Raw genomic sequence first — 9,229 nt, 5'->3', positions numbered from 1 at the left:
GCAAGCTTGTATGATGCGTTGGGCTGAGTTCACCACAATCTGCAGTTTCTTGTGATCTTGGACTGAGCAGTTGCCATACCCGGCTGTGATGCAGCCGGATAGGATGCTCTCTATAGCACATCTGTAGAGGTTTGTGATAGTCGATGCAGACATGCCAAATTTCTTTAGCTTCCGTAGGGCTTTCTGGACTGTTGCATCAATGTGAGTGGACCAGGACAGACTGTTGGTGATGGTGATCCCCAGGAACTTGAAGCTATCGACCATCTCCACTTCGGAGCCATTGATGCAGACGGGAGTGTGTGTCGGGCTACGCTTCCTGAAGTCGATGATCAGTTCCTTGGTCTTTCCAACATTTAGAGAGAGGTTGTTTTCAGTACACCATGGAACCAAGTGATTTATCTCCCTCCTGTCGTCTGATTCGTCGTTGTTTGAGATTCGACCCACCACAGGTGTATCATCTGTAAACTTATAATTTGAATTGGAGTTAAATCTTGCCACACAATAATGTGTGTATAGGGAGTACAGTAGAGGACTGAGCACACATCCTTGTGGGGCCCCGGTGTTGAGGACTATTGTGGAGGAAGTGCTGTTGCCGATCCTGACAGATTGCGGTCTGTTGGTGAGGAAGTTGAGGATCCAGCTGCACAGGGAGGGGTCAAGCCCAAGATTGCGGAGTTTGGTTATTAGTCTTGTTGGGATAATGGTGTTGAAGGCGGAGCTGTAGTTGATGAACAGCAGTCTCACATAGGTGTCCTTGTTGTTGAGATATTTGGGAGTTGATTGTCGGGCAAGAGAGATAGCATCTGTATCTTTCTAATGTTATCATTCACATCGCGAGGGCTAGAATACAAGACCAGGGATGTACTTCTGAGGCTGTATAAGGCTCTGGTCAGACCCCATTTGGAGTATTGTGAGCAGTTTTGGGCCCCGTATCTAAGGAAGGATGTGCTGGCCTTGGAAAGGGTCCAGAGGAGGTTCACAAGAATGATCCCTGGAATGAAGAGCTTGTCGTATGGGAACGGTTGTAGACTCTGGGCCTGTACTCGTTGGAGTTTAGAAGGACGAGGGGGGATCTTATTGAAACTTACAGGATACTGCGAGGCCTGGATAGAGTGGGCGTGGAGAGGATGTTTCCACTTGTAGGAAAAACTAGAAGCAGAGGACAAAATCTCCGACTAAAGGGATGATCCTGTTAAACAAATGAGGAGGAATTTCTTCAGCCAGAGGGTGGTGAATCTGTGGAACTCTTTGCCGCAGAAGGCTGTGGAGGCCAAATCACTGAGTGTCTTTAAGACAGAGATAGATAGGTTCTTGATTAATAAGGGGATCGGGAGTTATGGGGAGAAAGCAGGAGAATGGGCATGAGAAAAGCAGAGCTCCCCATTGTAAAAAACACAGTATGTACATAGTGGACAAAAAAAGAATAAGCGACAGATTATATTGACAAACAGTGATTGGTTACAGTGGTACGTGGCACAGGGAATAATCCTGAGATTACAACCCGAGAGGTCCTGCTTTTTAGTTTACTGCCTAATTCCCTGAACTCCTTCTGCAGGACCTCATCACTCTTCCTGCCTATAACTATCGTCTCCTACACTTTGCCCCTCCCTGCTGAGCAACAGAGCCAGTTGTGGTGCCACTGTTCTGGCTGCTGTTGTTTTCCCCTGATAGGCTATACCCCCAACAGCATCCAAAATGGTATACCTGTTCTAGAGGGGGACAGCCACAGAGAGTTCCTGCACTGACCGCCTGCCCTTTCTAGCGGTCACCCATCTGTCTGCCTACACCTTGGGTGTGACCATATCTCTATAACTCCTATCTATGACCCTTTCCGCCATCTACATGCTCCTAAGTGCATCCAACTGCAGCTCCAACCGAACCACACGGTCTGTGAGGGGCTGCCATTGATTACACTTCCTGCAGACATTGTCGACTGGAACGATGGAAGCATCACGGATCTCCCATATCTCACAGTTAGAGCACTGCACCCCGCTGAGTGACATTTATGCACTAGTTGATTAATTCAAAATTAATACTTAGATTTTTATCAGATTAAGTTACAATTAACTCGATGGCCCTGGCGCTAGATTTGTACTGTAAAATTAAATGATAAATACTAATCTCTGCCTTCAGGTTTAGTTACTCCTCTACCTAGTTTATTGATAAGTTTTAATTAGTTTTTTCATTTTTTTTCTCCAAATTTAACAGATTCACTACCAGCCAATCATGTCACAGCTTTACTGAGATGTCACTTCAGTTTTCCCGCCACAATTTGAAAAGGTCTTTATACCACTTACCTTCCTAGGATGCTCTCTGGATCTCTCTTTGCAGATTAACAGTTACAAAGCCAGAAGAAAGTAAACAAAACAAAAAGGGAAAAAGCACCTCCTCCCACTCTGCACTGAATTACCGTCCTGCTCCAAATTACCAAGTTCCAATCTTCACTCGGGCTCTCTCACTCACTCGGGCTCTCTCACTCACTCAGGCTCTCTCACTCACTCGGGCTCTCTCACTCACTCAGGCTGTCTCACTCACTCAGGCTGTCTCACTCACTCAGGCTGTCTCACTCACTCAGGCTGTCTCACTCACTCAGGCTGTCTAACTCACTCGGGCTCTCTCACTCACTCAGGCTGTCTCACTCACTCAGGCTCTCTCACTCACTCGGGCTGTCTCACTCACTCAGACTCTCTCACTCACTCAGGCTGTCTCACTCACTCAGGCTCTCTCACTCACTCAGGCTGTCTCACTCACTCAGGCTGTCTCACTCACTCAGGCTGTCTCACTCACTCAGGCTCTCTCACTCACTCGGGCTCTCTCACTCACTCAGGCTGTGTCTCACTCACTCAGGCTCTCTCACTCACTCGGGCTGTCTCACTCACTCGGGCTCTCTCACTCACTCAGGCTGTCTCACTCACTCAGGCTGTCTCACTCACTCAGGCTCTCTCACTCACTCAGGCTGTCTCACTCACTCAGGCTGTCTCACTCACTCGGGCACTCTCACTCACTCGGGCTGTCTCACTCACTCAGGCTGTCTCACTCAGGCTCTCTCACTCACTCAGGCTGTCTCACTCACTCAGGCTGTCTCACTCAGGCTCTCTCACTCAGGCTCTCTCACTCACTCAGGCTCTCTCACTCACTCAGGCTCTCTCACTCACTCAGGCTGTCTCACTCACTCAGGCTGTCTCACTCAGGCTCTCTCACTCACTCAGGCTCTCTCACTCACTCAGGCTCTCTCACTCACTCAGGCTCTCTCACTCACTCAGGCTGTCTCGCTCACTCAGGCTGTCTCACTCACTCAGGCTCTCTCACTCACTCAGGCTCTCTCACTCAGGCTCTCTCACTCACTCAGGCTGTCTCACTCACTCAGGCTCTCTCACTCAGGCTGTCTCACTCAGGCTCTCTCACTCACTCAGGCTGTCTCACTCACTCAGGCTGTCTAACTCACTCGGGCTCTCTCACTCACTCAGGCTGTCTCACTCACTCAGGCTCTCTCACTCACTCGGGCTGTCTCACTCACTCAGACTCTCTCACTCACTCAGGCTGTCTCACTCACTCAGGCTCTCTCACTCACTCAGGCTGTCTCACTCACTCAGGCTGTCTCACTCACTCAGGCTGTCTCACTCACTCAGGCTCTCTCACTCACTCGGGCTCTCTCACTCACTCAGGCTGTGTCTCACTCACTCAGGCTCTCTCACTCACTCGGGCTGTCTCACTCACTCGGGCTCTCTCACTCACTCAGGCTGTCTCACTCACTCAGGCTGTCTCACTCACTCAGGCTCTCTCACTCACTCAGGCTGTCTCACTCACTCAGGCTGTCTCACTCACTCGGGCACTCTCACTCACTCGGGCTGTCTCACTCACTCAGGCTGTCTCACTCAGGCTCTCTCACTCACTCAGGCTGTCTCACTCACTCAGGCTGTCTCACTCAGGCTCTCTCACTCAGGCTCTCTCACTCACTCAGGCTCTCTCACTCACTCAGGCTCTCTCACTCACTCAGGCTGTCTCACTCACTCAGGCTGTCTCACTCAGGCTCTCTCACTCACTCAGGCTCTCTCACTCACTCAGGCTCTCTCACTCACTCAGGCTCTCTCACTCACTCAGGCTGTCTCGCTCACTCAGGCTGTCTCACTCACTCAGGCTCTCTCACTCACTCAGGCTCTCTCACTCAGGCTCTCTCACTCACTCAGGCTGTCTCACTCACTCAGGCTCTCTCACTCAGGCTGTCTCACTCAGGCTCTCTCACTCACTCAGGCTGTCTCACTCACTCGGGCTCTCTCACTCACTCGGGCTCTCTCACTCACTCAGGCTGTCTCACTCACTCAGACTCTCTCAACGTCACCGTGCGCAGAGTGGCCAGAAGGGGGTGGGGTGGGGCACCTTTACGACCTGTGGCCCTAAGTTCAAAGTGGGCTGTTAGCGGCATGCGGAGCTGCATGGCTGCCTTGCCAACTGCAATAATGGTGTTCCGTGCCCGTCCACCCCGATCCCACAGCCCACCTCCTGGCCATCCGGGGGCTGGTTTAGCTCACTGGGCTAAATCGCTGGCATTTAAAGCAGACCAAGCAGGCCAGCAGCACGGTTCGATTCCCATACCAGCCTCCCCGAACAGGCTCTGGAATGTGGTGACTAGGGGCTTTTCACAGTAACGTCATTGAAGCCTACTTGTGACAATAAGCAAATTTCATTTTTCATTTCATTTCAGTGAAAGGTTATTCAGTGCGGAAGTGGAAAGAAGACGTAGGGAGTGTCGGAAGAACAGAGGACCTGAGCTGTCTGCAACCTGAAGTTAAAAACTCACCATTATTCTTAGAATTCCCCCTATACCAAAAAGGGCCGACATTCTAAATGGTGAACAGGGATTCTCACTCCCTGACTCTGATGCAGGCTTCGGTGGGTGCCATTCAGGTCAAACTATATTTTCAAGTTATCCCCCGGTCTAACCCATACCTTCACAGAAGATTTAATCTACTTACCACTTAGCAGCATTGATCCTGGGTCCCGCATTGCTAAGTAAGTAAAGTAGACTTTGGAATAATAACCACTGTTTCAGGTAAAAACTTTAAGTTATTTTTTATTATAGTTTTTCTTTTAAAAGATGCAATCACTGTCTTTACAGAAAGGTAAAAAGATCTTGCTTCTGGATCCTGCTGGTTGGTTGAAGAGACCTTCAGGCCCACCTTGACAATCACTTTTCTTTAGCGTTTGGTTTTCTCCTGATGGATTTGCTTATCTATTCGGTTGCTATGCTCTATCTTTCCCATGTACTGAGCTATGAGAGCTGGCTCTCTCTCTCTTCTTTAGCTTTTGGTCTGTCTCAGATGTATTAGCTGTTTTAGCTCGGCTGCTTTGCTCTGTCCCTTTCCCATGACCGAGCTATGAGAGCTGACTATGAGCTGATTCTGAGCTGTCCCCTTTCTTCGGGATTATATATCTTTCGAACAGTTATTACGTTTTTATGACTTTCTTGTAAAGTAACTTTTATTTCACTTGGATTGTAAAAGGTACCTTTAATCTAAATTTTTCTAACACGACTAAGTATTCATTTTGACATGACCTCATCTTATAGATCTCTGATTACATTGTATCCTTTGTGATGTTCAAAAATGCTTTGATTTCAAAGTGGTGTGACTTTTGATTCCTGTCATTTCTATAGTTTTATTATTATCAAATTGTGTCCGCAGCTCATAATTGTGACTTTGGTTTGGGTCTAATTTGTATTCTCATAGACAGGTTGTCTCCACCATTCTTTAATTTACCTGATGTCAGCAGAACCTCACACCTATACATTTGTCACCTAATTCAACTGAAAACCTCACCCATTCTTTTCCAGCTGCTTACTTGGGTAGCTAACTTCAAGTAGGTGTGAAACATTGCTTTTAGCTGTATACTAAAATTCACTCGATTGTGACTTGAAAGACCTGCCGGTTTTGTTTGCTAAACCTGTTTGACAAAGGCAATCTGCATTTCACAGTCCTGTCCTGCAGCTGCTGTTAACCCGTTGTGGGATTTTCCCCTACATTCTCTCATGCACTCTTAGATCAGGTATTGCCTGACTTCCATGTTTCAAACAACATATCTTTCCATATTTTCAATTACAAATTACTGAAAGTCAGTGGGAATCAGGATTTCCCTGAACTAGGATATCTTCTTTTATTGCTGAGTAATTGTCCTGATTCCGCAAACATCCCTGTCCGTAAATTCATTACCTGGTCTCGAAATCTCTTCCAGAAACTTTCCGTTGTTGTGTGTCATTCCTGTCATGTTGAGTGCTGCACATCCCACTGGGTCATGAAGTCAGAGGGATAAGGGAGATCCTGACTGAGGCATTAATACCTTCCGAGGTGCTCACTCACACCTCTAGTCCCCGTTTAGCCCATCACCTTTAACCCCACTTAGATCGATCACCTCTAACTCCCGCTTAGCCCATCACCTTTAACCCCACTTATGCCCATCACCTTTAACCCCGCTTAGCCCCATCACCTTTAACCCCACTTATCCCCATCACCTTTAACCCCACTTAGCCCCATCACCTTTAACCCCGCTTAGCCCCATCACCTTAAACCCCACTTATCCCCATCACCTTTAACCCTGCTTAGCCCCATCACCTTTAACCCTGCTTAGCCCCATCACCTTTAACCCCGCTTAGCCCCATCACCTTTAACCCCACTTAGCCCCATCACCTTTAACCCTGCTTAGCCCCATCACCTTTAACCCTGCTTAGCCCCATCACCTTTAACCCCGCTTAGCCCCATCACCTTTAACCCCACTTAGCCCCATCACCTTTAACCCCGCTTAGCCCCATCACCTTTAACCCCACTTAGCCCCATCACCTTTAACCCCACTTATCCCCATCACCTTTAACCCCACTTAGCCCCATCACCTTTAACCCCGCTTAGCCCCATCACCTTTAACCCCGCTTAGCCCCATCACCTTTAACCCCACTTAGCCCCATCTCCTTTAACCCCGCTTAGCCCCATCACCTTTAACCCCGTTTAGCCCCATCACCTTTAACCCCACTTAGCCCCATCTCCTTTAACCCCGCTTAGCCCATTACCATTAACTCCACTTAGCCCCATCGCCTTTAACCCTTACTAAGCCCTGTGACCTTTAACCCCCACATAACCCCATCACCTCTAACCCCCGCTTAGTCCCATCACCTTTAACCCCACTTAACCCCATCACCTCTGGTTCCCGCTTAGCCCATCATCTTTAACCCTTACTTAGCCCTCTGACCTTTAACCCCAGCTTAGCCCCGTAACCTTTAACCCTTACTTAGCCCTCTGACCTTTAACCCCCGCTTAGCCCCATCACCTCTAACCCCCGCTTAACTCCATCACCTTTTCTGCTCGAACCTTTGAAAAACTGAATAATTTGGTCAAATACAATGTGAGTAAAAGAAGGAGACACAAAATCATTTGAATTATTTTATTTAATATTTTCAATTGTTATTGTCATACACTCCAGTTAATGCTTCAGGATCATGTTTGTCTCTGTCACAGAGTGTGAACCGCAGATATAGAAAACTGTTCCCACCTCTACATTACATAGCAGGTCGGCTTGTTCAGAGGTGTTTGACCTGAGAATTTTATTCAGCACAAGCCTGCACAGACACAGGCTCTGAAGCTCAACAACAAACATTTTTATTAACTAAAAACATTCTTAATACCTAATACAAGAGCTTTAAACAAGTGTAATGAGAGGCATTACTCTCGAGACAATGACTTATTGATAAAAGCCTTCACAGGCAAAACCCCAGAGGTAAAACCCCATGTTTCTGTCTAAATCTCCACATAAACACCCTCAGGGTTTAGTCGCTCCCCTTGAACTATCCTTAAACCTCGGCTCCAATAGCCCTCGGATCTGGCTGCTGCTCACAACTCCCCCACAGCTGGTCCTCCCGGTGTCAGCTGTGGGTCCATGGGTTAGGGTGACCCTTCCTGACTCTCCTTGGCGCTGCAGTGCCAGACTCTACTCTCTTGGCCTTTTTTTATCACAGCACTTTGTCAAAAATGTCAATGCATATTTCCTGGAGCCATCCAATTGGATGGTCAATGCTCAGCACCTATTAATCTCATTGGCCTGATTCCTGCCTTGGTCCAGTCAAACCCAATCATCGCGATGGCGTTCCCATGCCCAAAACAATGGACCCCATTCAGATGTGACGACTCTTGCCCCGACATTGGTTTGGATTGATAAAGTCCATTTCTCCTTCGCTGTGGTTGATGTTTGTTGGTATAGAGTCTGTTGTTTGCGGCCATCTCACTCTGATGGTCTCCCAGTCTTTTCAACTGGATTGTCTGAGGGTGACTGTTGTGTCTTTGCGATGGTGATGTCCTAGTGTCCAGGTTTCAGAATCGACACGTTTGAAGATTAACCCCTTCCAGCACAGTTGAGGTTTGACCTGTTTGTTTGCCGTGTTTACGTCCATGTGGATTTGGGGCTTCTACTTTTAATAAAAGTCCAGTTTGAGGAGAGTCCCATCCTACATCTCCCCCGCTTTAGTATCTCGAATATTAGAGATATTTTTCCCGATATCAAGTCCTCTCCTGGATTCCGGTAATTGCGAGACCCAGCCAGATTGTCGTGTTCCCCAGCAAACCCCTTCTTCACCATTTACCCAGGTTTTGTCATTTGCTTTTAGTTTCAGCTACAAGACAAAGCTGTAAGATATCATAACTGGGGAATGAAGACTAACATGTGAAACATGTCTGACCCCAGAGGGTATTTCAATGCTGAGGCTGAGGTGCCACCAGTTTGGGGATGTTATTGTTCTGATTTCATTCTGTATCTCTGTGTTCCACAATGTTTCTGGGATCATTTCACCTCATAGAACATAGAATTTACAGTGCAGAAAGAGGCCATTCGGCCCATCGAGTCTGCATCGGCCCTTGGGAAGCGCACCCTACTCAAGCCCACACCACCACGCTATCCCCGTAACCCAGCAACCCCATCTAACCTTTTTGGACACTAATGGCTAATCCACCTAACCTGCACATCTTTGGACTTGTGGGAGGAAACCGGAGCCCCCGGAGGAAACCCACGCAGACACGGGGAGAGCGTGCAGACTCCGCACAGACAGTGACCCAATCCGGGAATCAAACTCGGGACCCTGGTGCTGTGAAGGAACAGAGCTAGCCACTGTGCTATCGTGCTGCCTACTTTACTAATTTTCTGAGGCGCTTGGGGGGGGGGGGGGGGGGGGGGGGTGGACTGTGATATGCAAAGTGAG

Source organism: Scyliorhinus canicula, chromosome 1, assembly GCF_902713615.1.
Source record: "Scyliorhinus canicula chromosome 1, sScyCan1.1, whole genome shotgun sequence".
NCBI lineage: Eukaryota > Metazoa > Chordata > Chondrichthyes > Carcharhiniformes > Scyliorhinidae > Scyliorhinus > Scyliorhinus canicula.
The sequence above is the reverse complement of the archived record's forward strand: the minus strand, read 5'-3'. Positions refer to the sequence as shown.